This window comes from Eubalaena glacialis, chromosome 10 (assembly GCF_028564815.1).
Source record: "Eubalaena glacialis isolate mEubGla1 chromosome 10, mEubGla1.1.hap2.+ XY, whole genome shotgun sequence".
In the NCBI taxonomy this organism is placed as follows: domain Eukaryota; kingdom Metazoa; phylum Chordata; class Mammalia; order Artiodactyla; family Balaenidae; genus Eubalaena; species Eubalaena glacialis.
The window spans coordinates 11,003,760-11,018,002 of NC_083725.1; the positions used below are offsets into that span (position 1 = coordinate 11,003,760).

The window sequence follows — 14,243 nt, forward strand, 5'->3', positions numbered from 1 at the left end:
CCAAACTTCTTCTTGAGTCATCTGAAAATATATTACCTGAATCTTTAAACGCAAAAGAAGGGAGATGTGTCTCCATTTTCCCCCAGGTTGTCATTTTTGGTTCCATACTCTCTTTCCCAGAAAATAGACCATGTATTCAGGTATGTATTCAGGTATCTTCTCTTCTTGCTTTAGGATAGACTTGGATCCTAGACAGTAATTCTCTATCAAGCTATTTTAAGTCAAGCCCTTATTTCCTATAGGCGCGATGTTACCAATCCAGGGGTTTTTTGGGGTGTATTTTTTTTTTGTTTTTACTGGAAGCCTATTTCATTCAATTCAATTCAACACCCATTGAGTGATTTCATATGCCAAGCACTATTCTAGATGTTCAGGAAAAGACATGACCAAGATCTACTCAAATTCCTGCCCTTGCAGAGCCTACATTCTAGCAGAGACAGACAGTAAACATAATACATAAAGCAATATATAATGTTCCTGGTAGTAGATGCTATGGAAAGGAGGAAAATAAAGCAGGGTAATAAGGTTCAGGACTTCAGGGGCTGGCAGGAAAGGGTCGTGTGTACACTTGCAATTTTAAACAGGGCGCCATTTGAGCAAAGACCTAAGACAGGTAGGACTGTAAGCATGTAGTTAGCTAGGGAAGAGTGTCACAGGCAGAGAGAACAGCCTGTGTGAAGGCCAAAGGGCAGGAGCGTGGCTGGCATATTTAAGGAACAGCAAAGAGGACTGTGGGGCTGAAGCAAAGTGTGTGAAGGGGAAGTAGTGATAGATAGGAGAGGTAATATCAAGGCGAGGTCATGATCATGTAATGTTTGGTAGGTCACTGAAAAAGACGTTGGCTTTAATCTGAGTGAAAAAGGAGTCATTGCAAAATGCTGACTTTTTAAGAAGGACCTGTTCAAGTGTTGTGTTTAGAGAATACTGAGTAGGGCAAGGATAGGAGCTAAGAGGCTAGTTACAAGGTTATGCCAGTAACCCAAGCAAGAGATGATGTGGCTTGGGCCATGTGTTGATTGATCAGTACAGGTGGTGAAAAGCAGTTAAATTCTATATATTTTGAAAGTAAAGTGCAACAGGATTTCATGAGAGATTGGATGTAGAATGTTAAAGGAATCCAGGTGTGGCCTGAGAAGCTACAAAGATGAAATTGCTATCAGTTGAGATGTAAAAGGCTGTAGGAAGAGCAAGTTTGTGGAGAATGTTGGGATTTTGATTTTGGATATACTGAGTTTGAAATGACCATTAGACACCTGATGGGAGATGTAGAGTTGGTTGCTGGTCATGCACACATGGGGCTTATGAGAGTATGCGGAGTATGTTTGGGCTAAAGGTGGAGTCATCAGCTTGTCAGTATTGAAAGTTGTGAGGCTGAATGAGACGATCAAGGGAGTGGGTGTAGATAAAGCAGAGAAGAAGAAAAGGACTCAACCCTGGGATTCTCTAGCACTAAGAGGTCAAGAAGGAAAAGAGACACCACCAAGGAGAGATTGAGGAGTGACCATCCAAGGAGAAAAACTGGGAGGGTTTGGTGTCCTAAAAACCAAGAGAAGGAAGTGTACCAGTTAGAGGGGAGTGAAAAATAGTGTCAGATGCTGCTGTTGGGTCAAGTAAGATGAAAACTGAAAATTTACTATTGAATTTCACAACTAGAGAACATCAGTAACCTTAACAAGAACATATTTGGTGGCATGGCGATGGTTAAGGTCTGCTCTAAATAGTGTAAGAGGGTGATAGGAGAAGACTTGGAAATGGTGAGGAAAGACAACTCTTGAAGTTCCTGCCAAAGAAAGCACAGAAATGGGAGGGAAACAGGTGAGGAAAGTGGGGTCCCGCTAAGGGTGTGTTGGTGGGAGTGGTGGTGTTTGTGTTTGTTTGGGGTTGGGAGAAATAACGATATGGTTGTGCGATGATGGAAGTGATCCAGTCGAGAGGGACAGATTAATGTTTTAGGAAAGATAGGAAGGATTCCTTAAGCAATTTCATTGGGTCTGCAAATAGTGGTAGTGTCTAGAATCCAGGTGGAAGATTCGGCATCCCAGAAATCAGGGATTTTTATCTATGGTAACAGGCGTGTTTGGGGGGGGAGTAATCCTGGTGGGGCAGTAGGCATACTTGTTGAGACCATGTGTAAAATCCCTTTTGATTGTTTCAGTTTTTTCCATGAGGGAAGAGCCAACATTATCTCGTAAAATATCAAAAATGATTCAAAAGAAAATACAGCCCACATATATGCCTCTTCAAATATTTATTCGGAAAATAAAACAAAGCCAAACACAATATGAAAAGTATGCAATAAATGTTTCATTTTAGGAGCTTTTCTAAATGAACTGAATTGACTGAGGTTTTTGAATAGAGATGTAATGTCTTTTCAAGTAGGGACTCTTCCTGACAAATGTCTCTGTATCAAGCATAGGCATTCTTTGTTGCTCTACTGGCCTTCACATTTATTTAAAATTAGGGGTATTTGTATAGAAATTTGTATTTGCCAGTTCAGTGTGCATGAATGTCTACGTATGACATTTTTTCAGATGGTGAATGTGGGTAGAACGTCTCCATGAGAACTCTTCTACAGTGACCTCTTGCTCTCCATTTCAACAGTATGGGTGATCACTACCATCTTGTCAGTGGGGTCAATTTGACATTTTGTAGCTATTGGCTGTAGTTCTTAAGCAGATATTAATAGGAGTTTTAGCCATTCTTATTTATGATGAGGTCATAAACTTAATCAGAGATAGGAAGCACCTATATGATTAAAAAAAGAGAGATAATGGGCCCTTTAAATAGTTTCCTCTCTGAGGTAAAAAAATATGTCACTTTCTGGAGGATTGAAACTGTATCTTAGTATACAGTATCAATGCTTTGTATCTTAGTGCTTTGCTTGAACAAATTTGAAAAACATAATTCAGAAGGCATTCCGTAATGTTTTGCAGTGATGATAAAAAATACTTATGTGAGATGGATGGTTAGAAAATACTCATTGGGGTTCTTCATATTGGGGAACAAGTGAGTTTGAAGCAGAAGAGAATAACCATAGTATTGAACTCATAGGGTTGTAGGGAAAATGAAATGAGATTGCCCATGTAAAGTTCTTGTTACAGTAGATGGCTCATGTAAGTGTCCAGTAAATTATTATAGTAGGTATAAGATGATGGGGTTCCATTGGAAAGATACAACAAAATTGTCAAAATTAGGGGACTGTTCTTAGTTAGCTGTGGTTTTTCTTCTTTTTGGGGGTGTCAGGGGGAGGGTGGCAGAAGGTTATTACAGCCCAACATTGCTTTATTGAGAACCAACCTTTAGCAGTAGAACCATATAGGGGCCAAGTGAACAAGAAACGATCATTCAGCTTTTATGTGCCAGGGCCTATAGTAAGCATCTAATGTATACATTTTATTTGGTCCTTACGAAAGACCTGCACAGTAAGTTGTATTAACCCAATTGTATGGATGAAGGAATTGAACTGGGGAGAAATGTTCAAGTGCTACAACAGGAAAACTCTCTGCAAAATTTTAAGTAAATTAAAAGACTGACCCCATCAACTAAGCTGCTCACAAAAGAGCAATATCCTTACCAAGATCACAATGTGATTTGATTCCTAAGCTCCCAGTCTTACTATACAGGTTATTGAATAGCTCATCTAAATCCAACTCAAATCCAAATGCCTGTTGCTGGCTTGGTCAGAATCAAGGAGTCAGCTTACTTTGCTATCTTTCATGGTATTCAGTTCATGCTTCCAAACAAGTATATAGAAATGGTTCACGCTTTGGTATTAAAAGGTTGAAGACAAAAGGAAAATCTCATCTTCTGTCCCCTGAGGGAAAAAACTCTTCCCATTCCCAAAAGCTACAACATAGTTTCTTTGGAACCTGGTTGCATTTCATACTCAAACTAATATCACTCTGGTTGATGAGAAAGAGAACATTCGCTCTCTCTTCCTAGAGGAATGCTGAAATTGAAAGAACAAAAAACCCAAAAAGAATATCCAAACCAGTAATTGATATCTAGTCTCATAGTCTGTCATACAGAGTGAAGTAAGTCAGAAAGAGAAAAACAAATACCGTATGCCAACACATATATATGGAATCTAAAAAAAAAAAATGGTTCTGAAGAACCTAGGAGCAGGACAGGAATAAAGACCCAGATGTAGAGAATGGACTTGAGGACACGGGGAGGGGGAAGGGTAAGCTGGGACGAAATGAGAGAGTGGCACGGACATATACACTCTACCAGATGTAAAGTAGATAGCTAGTGAGAAGCAGCTGCCTAGCACAAGGAGATCAGCTCAGTGCTTTGTGACCACCTAGAGGGGTGGGAGGGAGATGCAAGAGGGAGGAGATATGGGGATGTATGTATACATATAGCTGATTCAGTTTGTTATACAGCAGAAACTAACACAACATTGTAAAGCAACTATACTCAAATAAAGATGTTAAAAAAAAAAGCATTAAAAAAGAAAAGAATATCCAACCCAACTTAAAAACTTTTCTATTCAGAACAAAAGAAAATCCAGTGGAACAATAACTTCCTTTTTTCAAGGGGAACCAAATGGTGGTATCTTGGTTTTAACAACTTTCTGGAGAATTCTTCATTCATGGTAATCAATTGATTAACACTGAGCAGCTCCATTTGTGAAGGAAGCAGGAATAGTTTGGCTGGCAGAACAACTTACAAAATTCTGTTCGTGAATATTACGTAAATTCAATAAATTCACTCAATAACGAATATGTGCAATATAATATTTTACACCTGAGTTTAATCCAAAACAAAAAAAGAAAACACCAGCATTTTGAAAAAAAGTTAATATGGAAATGTCAAATCACCAGCTCTTAACCTTCTCAATTTTTTTGATTTTTCTTAAGATAGGAAGGTGTAAACTCTCCACTCAGTCTATAGCCACCTGAAATAGGAAAAATGATGCCAGGACATCAAAAAAAAATTTTTTTTCCTTTCTATAACCTGAGGTGGGGCGATGGGAAGTTCTCATTTGAGAAGGGACAGGAGAATTTCCTGGGTTTCCATTATGAGTTTAGTATGAGAATAACTACGTGCAAATATATGAAGGATGCATACTTTTCGATGGGCAAAACCAAAATCATTCATCCATGTCCACAAAGACCAGTTTAGAGACATTGAAGCTAGTTTTAGCACAGAACTTAATGGCTAAAAGGGTAGATAAAGACAGAAATTAGTTACTAAGAGGAATCATGATTTTCTTTTTCCCCAAAGAACTTAAAAATCTGTGTAGGCTCCATCTTGGATAACCTAGGTGCCCTTCTACCTGGAGACAGGATTCAGCAGGAATGATTCTCATGGGCACAGAGGATCCTGGGAAAGTCTGCTTTCCTCCCTGTCTCAGGACTTGTTTATACAGTGTATATGTTTTATACTACAAGTGAAACTTCATTTCACTTGTTTGACAATTTCTCATTGCCCAGTGGCCAACTCACTTGTTCCTTTTGGCTGATTGCAGAAGGGCTGCAATCCCTGGAGAGGAGAAGAACAATGAAGAGGGCAGAGACCCAACCCAGCTTCCTCCAGCTTTAGTCCACTTCATTTGAGGAGTCTATGACTCATCCCTGAGCTCCCCCCACCCCCAAGCAACTTCCATCAAATCAGAGTCCCCACATGTGTTGTTGAACATTTTCTTTAGTGGTGCCATCTTGTTCTGAGATTACAGGGAATGCCGATTTTATTAGAGTTCTTTCAACAAACTCGTTTAATTGTTGCTGCCCCTCGGCAAGTGCTGAGTCACTCTCAGTGCTTCATAGCATTCCAGGGACACCTCATCCTTCTAACTTTACTTTTTTTTTTTTTTTTTTTTAATGTCTTCCTTTTGTTTGGTTTAGAACAAGTCTCTCCTCTTTTTTCCCCAACAGACTTGTCTTTGGAAAAGACTCAGAAGAGCCAGTAAACTTGGCTTCTTCAGTTCTGCTTCTCATGTGAGTATAATTTATATTTCTAACTATTATGCAAGTGTCATTAAACAGCATATTTCCCCAGGTTTTTGTGGAAGAACTGCTTGTTTGATCTTTGCGACGCTAGCACTCTTTTAGAATTAACCACGGAAAAACTTGATGACACTTCCGTGCTTCTTGTAAAATTCATCTTCGGGGTAATTTTATGGTGTGTGTTTTCCCCCTTGAAAGTTTTAAAGAGCTGGATTTCTTTCTCTTTACAGAGTGTTCTAGCAGCTGTGTCTCATTTGCTTTTGCAAGGGCATTGGAAGAAATTGCTATTTTGGAAACTCCTTAACATATGGGATAATTGTGTACAGCACTTTACAGTTTGCATAGTGCTTGCCCATTATTTTACCTAGTCATTTCTCACAGAAGCCCAGGACGTATTATTTACATTTTCCAAAAAGAGAAATAGAGGTCCTGAATAAATAGCAGAAGTTTGGCAGGACAATTTATCTCACTCTGGAATTAATCAATAGATTAAAATCTCTTCCTTCAGATCCTTTAATACCTATGACCAGAAAGCCTCATGCTTTTAGACCAACACACCCGCTATGCACCTGAGGAATATGTGGTCCACTAGTTTTAGGTCTACCCTAACAAAAAGCTGTCTGAGTGATTGGACATTGGGAACTGTGCTGTTTAACTGCTTTTATTAAAAGTGATACAGTGGATGGCTAAAAGCACTGGTTCCAGGGTCACACTGCCTGGGTTTAAATCCAAGCTCCAACCTTTATCAGCTGTGTGACACTGGATGAATTACTTGACCTTTCTCAGCCTCATTCTTCTTATCTGTAAAGTGGGAATATTAGTTGCTCCTTCTTGGAATTATTGTGAGGCTGAATTGACCGAATTCATGTAAAGCTCTAAGCATTGCACCTAGCACAGAGTAAGCCCTCAGGAAATGTTAGCTGTTACCATGCTGTGATTCAAAAGGTGGTTCTCTGGTCATTTTTTCTGAGACTCATTTAAGTTGATTTGTTTCATGAAATTACACAAATGGCTCAGTCAAGACCGGAGGTAGTTGGCAGTCGCAAGAGGTGGTTGGTGGGGTAGACAGACCTTATACTAGTATTTCCTCTGCTCTTAAGAGCTGTGATCATCATAACTTCTCAGTCTCTCTGTCATTCTCTTTCAAGCACAAAGCTGCAATGCTGTTCCTCCCAAATAATATGGGATTTTGACAAACAGTCCTATTCACTGGTACCCACTGTATTTCATCCTAGCACTTTTGGAATGGTAGCACACAAAAAAGACAAAAGATGACATTGGTTTTCTTACAGTTCCAGGCAGAAGTAAGGTATAGAGGAAATAGCAGGGATATGCCTAGTTGCGAATGTTCTCTTGTTGGAAGACAGAAGACTGAGTCCCACGTCTACCTCAGGTTTGCTGGGTAAACTGGGCAGAGCACTTTGCTTCTCTGTGCCTCAGTTTCCCCAACTACAAAGAGGAATTATAATACCCACAGGATGATCAACCCGTCCCTCATTTGCTGGGACTTTCCTATGGCAAGTGCCGCATCCCCAGAGCCTCCTCAATCCTGGGGAGACCGGGATGGTGGGTCACCCTGAATATCTGCCTCTCATCTTACTGGGGTCACCATAAGAGCAGTGGATATAAATGTGCTTTGAAATTTCATGACCTGAACAGTATAGGCAACCCAAATCTGAACATCTAAGTTCCCAGAATAGTGCTATGGGTTATTGGAAGAAAAACATGGTAATACAGTATATCGTTTCTTAAGTAAGAATATCATACTTTAATTCTTGGTACATATTTTATAAACTGCTTAGAAATATATGATGTGACTGGCAAATTCCACTAATGGATATATCGTGTTTTACATCATTCTTAAATGTTTAAATACATGTAATTGAAAGTATACAAAGGCGTATTCATACAGAACAGTTAGGACAATTACTTTCACATCACGACAAAGATAATTTGCATTGGAAAAACCTCCTTTGAAACATCTTTACTGCCTGAAAAGTTCAGTTTTGTACCCAAGACATATTTTTGAAAGGATTACCATTTACAATAAATGGATTAGTGATTTGTCTTCGAAAACTTCAAAGGAAAACAAGGTAGTCTGGGGAAGATAACGTAACTGACCATCTATTTGGTATTTGAAAAAGAAGTACACACCAAAGGATAACAGTCCATTACTGGGAATTAACTTGAGGCAGCAGCATCAGTGTTTAAAAGATGTGCAAAAAAAAAAATTTTTTTTTTTTGTTTTTGGCTGCATTGGGTCTTAGTTGCGGCAAGTGGGATCTTCGCTGAGGCACGCGGGATCTTTTGTTGCGTGGGCTCTTTGTTGTGGTGTGTGGGCTTCTCTCTAGTTGCGGCATGCGGGTTTTTCTCTTCTCCAGTTGTGGCGCACAGGCTCCAGAGAGCATGGGCTCTTTAGCCTGTGGCACGTGGGCTCTAGTTGAGGCGCGCGAGCTCAGTAGTTGTGGCACGCAGGCTTAGTTGCCCCGCGGCATGTGGGATCTTAGTTCCCCGACCAGGGATCAAACCCGTGTCCCCTGCATTGGAAGGTGGATTCTTTACCACTGGACCACCAGGGAAGTCCCAAGATGTGCAGAAATATTAACTGAAGTGCACACTCAGGAATTAGAGTAGTTTCCCCAAGATGATTCATTTAGTTTTCTTTTTTTTTTTTTTTTTTTAATAAACCACTTTGTTGAGATAATATATCACACAAGTTTTCTTTCATATCATATAGAGAGTGCACTTGAGTGGAACTTCAAAATGTACCAGTATGCATTTGTTTGGAAATTCAAAGTTTTTTTGATGGACTTTTATTTGTGGTTTACCTAGAGGCATCCAACCAGAATGCAAGCCAGTGTAAAGTCTGTAAGTGAGGCTTTTTGTAGACATGAATAACAAGATAAATGATACAATAATATGTATTAGTAAATACAATGATATATATTAGTAGAAGCATAAAAACAAGTTCAGTCAAACTCAGTTGCTTACATTAATAGAGAAAAGTAATATTTATCTTAAAAGTTAGACTTCCAAAATATAACAGCTTGTTTTCTGCTTGGCTTTTAAAATGGAACATGTAAACCTCTAAAAAGATACTAAGATACTTGAAGACCCTGAACGTGTCACAGAGTTTTTCTTTATCTACCCCAGAGGAACTACTGCAGCCTTGGGTACGTGACAGACGCTCAGTAAAATCTTGTTAACTTATATTGAGTGTTCTATGTACTAATAATAATTCAAAATAACATAATGAAACCGGAGTGAAAAGGGCATGGTCTACCATTCCACATTCAAATTTTTCCCAAGGAATGAACTACTTTGCCTCTCAGACAGAAGCAAAGAACTCATTCAAAAGCAGAGCTGAAGGCTGATGGAGTTATTGTTTATATTTCTCTGGACAGAGGAGTAATTCTGTTGGCTTCAAAGGCCTTTTCTTCTACCTTCCATCACGACGTGCTAGTGCAGGAAGAAGTCTTCATCCTATTCCTACATTTTACAAATGGAAACCCAGAGGAGGGAACAATTTGCCCCAGGTCAGATTCAGACCTTCCCAGATATTTGTTAACCTGAATTTAATTTTTCCAAATTTCACCAAACAGAGCCGTAGGGACTTTTCTTGGCCCCTTTTTAGTCCAGGAGACTCCCTCCTCCCTCTTCCTTGCCCTCCCATCCGTTATTATCCCAATGCGGCTGCTCCTTAAACAACTCCACTGCCTTCTGTCACTTTCCAATGGCATTTTGTTTGCTCTCAGACAACACACTTGAATCTCCCCTCCAAGGTCTCAAGCTAAGGGAATCTTCTAGATTACCCAAAGTGGAATATAAATTGAAGGGCCATTCCTGCATTTCTTCTTAGGCCTGCAGCCTTGGAAACAGTGATGCATAGCTCCGGGCTTGTACTGACTACTCTCAAGCTTCAGTAATGCGAGTCAAGGCTTTGCTTTATGGTTAATTTAGCTGATGATGAGAGCAAGCTGAAACTTGTGAGGACAGACATAAGTTGGAACAAACCGAGGTCATAGCTTGAGCAGAACCTCCAAGAAAACAGATTGCCTATGGCTCTTAGAGCATCCTTTCCCCAACAGTAGTGAGGCAGACCGAAAGTAGAAAAATGACAGTCTCCTTTGAGGGGCATATGAGGGCACAAAGATTTTTCAAAACTCAGCCCCACAGAGAGGAAATCTGCTTGATATTTATTCAGGCCCCTTTCTTTTAAATCTTGATTACCCTTGGCTCAGCTAGGTGCTAAAATTTATGCACCAGCGACAGGTGATTCTTACGTAAGGATGGAATCTCGGGTGTGATAAATTTGGTCTTGAGACATCTCAGCTCGCTTGCTGCAGATGGCAGTGTCATGATGGCAGAGTTAGAGAGTGGTGTCCTGCTGGGCTGTGGGCTGTCTGTGAAATGGCTACTCAGTTCAGAACTGTCTGAGCCAATTCCTTGAGCCTCAAGGTCATGACCAAGGGGCTCAGCCCAACTATAGGGTTGACATTCGTTCTAGCAACATTCTTTCCTGCTCCCTTAGACACTCCTGCTGACTCACTCCTACTCAAAAGTCCAACAAGAATCAGGTAATCTGTGTTCTTTGTGAATATCTTTGTAATATGAGGTCTTTGTCTGTTGTGATTAACCGTTGTTAGGAGTGAACTCTGTGTTTGTAAGGAATTGCTTATACTACAGAATTTGCATCAACCTGGTTGGTTTGGCCAAGGAGGTATTTTTACCCACTACATCCCTGTCGGGTCCTGCAACTTTCAGGGCACAGGTTCTTAGCCTTTGTTTTGAGGACTCTGGAAATCCCCCCAAAATGCACATACACACACAAATTGTAAACATACATGTCTCTTTCTGGGGAGATCAACTTTCATAAAATTATCACAGAAGTCTGAGATCCAACAAGTAGTAAGAGTCACTATTGTAGCTGAAGGAAATGATCTGGAGCATCCTTTGTTCTTTTCAAGTAGATTTCCCACTTTGAATTTTAGATGGAACTTGATCAGAGGGTAGCAACATCAGGCAAGCTTTGGAGTCACATAGCCTTGATTCTGGCTTAGACCCTGGCTCTACATTTCCTGACTGTGCGAGCTTAGACATACCACGTCTGTATGCCTCACATCCTTATTTAGACAACGGATAAAACGGGGAAAATATCACCTACTTCGTTATGCTATTGTGGGAATTAAATGAGAATATATATAAATCTTGTGGTGTACCTGGCATTTGTTTACTGTTCAATCAACTGTAGCTAGCAGTGGTAGGAGTCACGTGGAACTCATGTCTCTAGAGCATGTGGGGTGATGCCCAATGTCATGAGTCTTCTACCTTGCTGCAGTTTAAACCTATATCCTGTCTTTGTCTAATCACTGAGTCATTAGCTGCCTTTGCATATTCTTCATAAGCATCAACACGGTTTACCCACCACTCTAAAGAAATGTCACATTCCCGTCCTCTAGCCCACCTCTTATGGGCAAAAGAGTGATACTAACTGGCATTAAACTCCTGGAATCCCATTTTACAAGTGTTACTTTCTTCAGAAAAATCACAGTTTACTAATTTTAACGATTCTTCAAAAGGGATATATAATGTATATTTTAGCTAGGGACATTTTTTTCTTACCTTTATGTGCAATAACTTACTTCATCTCCTAGCACATAGTAAGTACTGGTCAATATTGGCTGAATGAATGAAAAAGAAAATCTTAACAAACTAAAAACAAGGGATGTATGCATGAGAACATTAGTTCTTTTCCTAGTCATTCTCTCGTCCACCCTTATTCCCCCGTTCTTCTTCTCTAAAGACCCCCACAAGCATGACTCACCTTGGAAACTATGGAAAATGATGGCTCTATTTGAGGATGTTTATCATCCTGGTATCATGTGCTGCTTTTCATTTTGGGATTCGAGGCCAGCAGTATCCAATCTCAGTCTCTCTTTTTAAAACTGATATTTCTGTAGCAAGTGTAAAATCATCCTAAATGGGGAACCCCATTTTTTTTTTATACTAGAGATGACAGTTTTTTGAGATTGGCCAAAAAAAATTTTTGAAGAGAGAATGCACTCAGTAAAAAAGCTGTGTTTATGAAACTGTCATGAGAGCTAAATGTGATGCACTGGAAAAACAGGATGGTTAATTTCACTCTGTACCCATGAGATCTATATCTCAACTCTATCGATAAATACTGTTCAAGGGTATGTAAAAATTCCTTCTGTATATATGCATTTTTGTTGGTCTAGCTCATTGCCTAATCCACAGAAGTTACTTAATAAATATTTGTTGAATGGATGGATTCATATTATATTTTTATTATAATATAAATAACTTATTATTTATATTTATATCATTCCAATAAGGAAAATGTAGTAGTTCTCCATGTAATATCTTTATGGACATATGTTTCTGAAGCTCAGCTGACTGATAAACCATTAAAACAAAGTATCTTCTACACCTGTTTTCTATGACAGATAGAAATTTTAGAGAAGATGGGTGTAAGGCTGTTGAGTGAGTGTGCATTGCCGTTTAGTGTGTTAGCAGTTGAGTTTCGCCATTACACCCATTCAGATAGAACAATACTCAAGGAGCCAACAGCAGTCTTGTGGGCGTGCCCCCTTCCCTCTTTCTCTCAACCTTACGTTTTTCATAAGAGAAATAACAAGCAGAATCAGAAGGGCTCAGACCATGTAAGTGCAACAGCACATTCAGCAAGAAGTCTCTGGAGCCTCTCGTCACAGGTGGGGAGACTCACCTGAGAAGTTAGGGGAAAGGTAGCTGTGTGGCCAGAAGAGCTCCCTCTAGCAGCCAGTTTCCTCGTGAGGCGTAATTGCATCTGCGTCATTGGCATCCAGAAGCCAGTGGTTATGTGGGAGAACCATAGAAATAGGGAGGTCACGAGAGTAAAAGGTAATGAAACAGAAAGAAATTATCCCCCAAAGGAACTGTATCTTTCTTTCCTCTCTCCTTTATCGCTACCCCAAGCTCTGTATTCACCTTTGATTACTCAGTACTCTATCTCAGGTGTGTTTTCTCACGTCACCACTGATGCTGCTCTTTCATCCTCCTTGTCTTACAAAAACACCTAAGCAAACACACGGCATTGGTCCTTACCTTACATTTCTTTTAGGGATTAAGAAAAAGTAATCAACATTTATCGGGCATCTATAGGGGCCAGGTAATTTTACTCACTCTCCAACTCAGCAGGTTTTAGATGAGGAAAAATAAGTATGAGGAAGTTAAGTAACTTATCCAGAGCTGCCACCTAAGTGATGAAACTGGGTTTGAAACCCTTGGCTGTCAAGCCTCTGCATTTCTCCATGGAACTCCTCAGGACAGATAGAAAATCCCGAGAAACTGAATACAAGGACATGCTTGGGGATAAAGAGCATTCAGTTTGAAGATTTACGTTTTTACTTCCTTGAATTTCTTCTTTACACAGACCCACACAGAGAGGCTCTCATTTGTGTACCCGTATATGTGAGTTTAAGCCTTCTCCCATCTTCCTACTCGGACAACAGCAAAGGTTCCATTTCACAGTTGTGGAGATTAGGGTCTATGACTGCGCTTCTGGTGTCGGGCAGACCAAGATTGTCATGGGAGGTGAAAAAGTAGAAGAGGGGTGGATCGTGAGTGCCAGACCAAAGAGTTGTGTGTGACCAAATACTGGAGCACTTTGGTTTTCCTCTTGCCCATGTTGGTGTTCGGAGTCATTGCGCTTGAGTTTGAATTTGACTCAATAATATAACCCATTCTGGGGTTCCTTTTTCAAGTAGCTTCATTCATTGTTGAAGTGCCTGTGCTCCTGTCCTGATAATCTCTCAAATTCCTTCCTCCTCATCCTCGCTCCCTGCCACTCTTCTCTACTGAGTTTGAATCCCTGGTACAGAATAGTACACTGAATGCCAGGTGTAAGTCAACAGGTATCTCTGTGAAAATCAGGAAAAACAAAAGCTTACCACTTCCCAGTACTTGTTAAAACATCCCGAAACAGCTTGTGGGCTGGTGCCAAGGTCAAGGAGGTCAGCCCACACTTGAGCTCAGGCGTTTGAGTCTGTCAAATGAGTCAGTCAAATGGGAATGTTGGGGTTTCTTGGCTGGATGCGTGTCAATATCACTGTGTACAGAAGATGTCTGTCTGCTGTACCAGCGTTTGCCATCACACTAAACCATCAATTTAAAGACTGAATAATGTCCTGAGCACATTTGTCTTTACAAGAAGTTCCTTGCTTCAGGGGCAGATGAATTTTGTCGACTATTCTTTGGTCTCCTGTTTCCTTTCCTGGTCTCTCCCTGATC

At 40.1% G+C, this 14,243-nt stretch overlaps 1 long non-coding RNA gene across 2 annotated transcripts in view; it reads left to right on the forward strand.

The window, feature by feature from the left end:
• The window catches only part of LOC133099507 (uncharacterized), a 187,096-nt gene that overhangs the window by 157,727 nt on the left and 15,126 nt on the right, over nucleotides 1-14,243 (forward strand). The window contains exon 4 of one of the 2 annotated variants that reach the window (XR_009702346.1): nucleotides 5,880-5,942. The exons of the other annotated variant lie outside the window; for it this stretch is intronic. This is a non-coding gene — a long non-coding RNA (uncharacterized LOC133099507). The remainder of the gene's footprint in view (nucleotides 1-5,879; nucleotides 5,943-14,243) is intronic. 2 annotated transcript variants of the gene reach the window in all.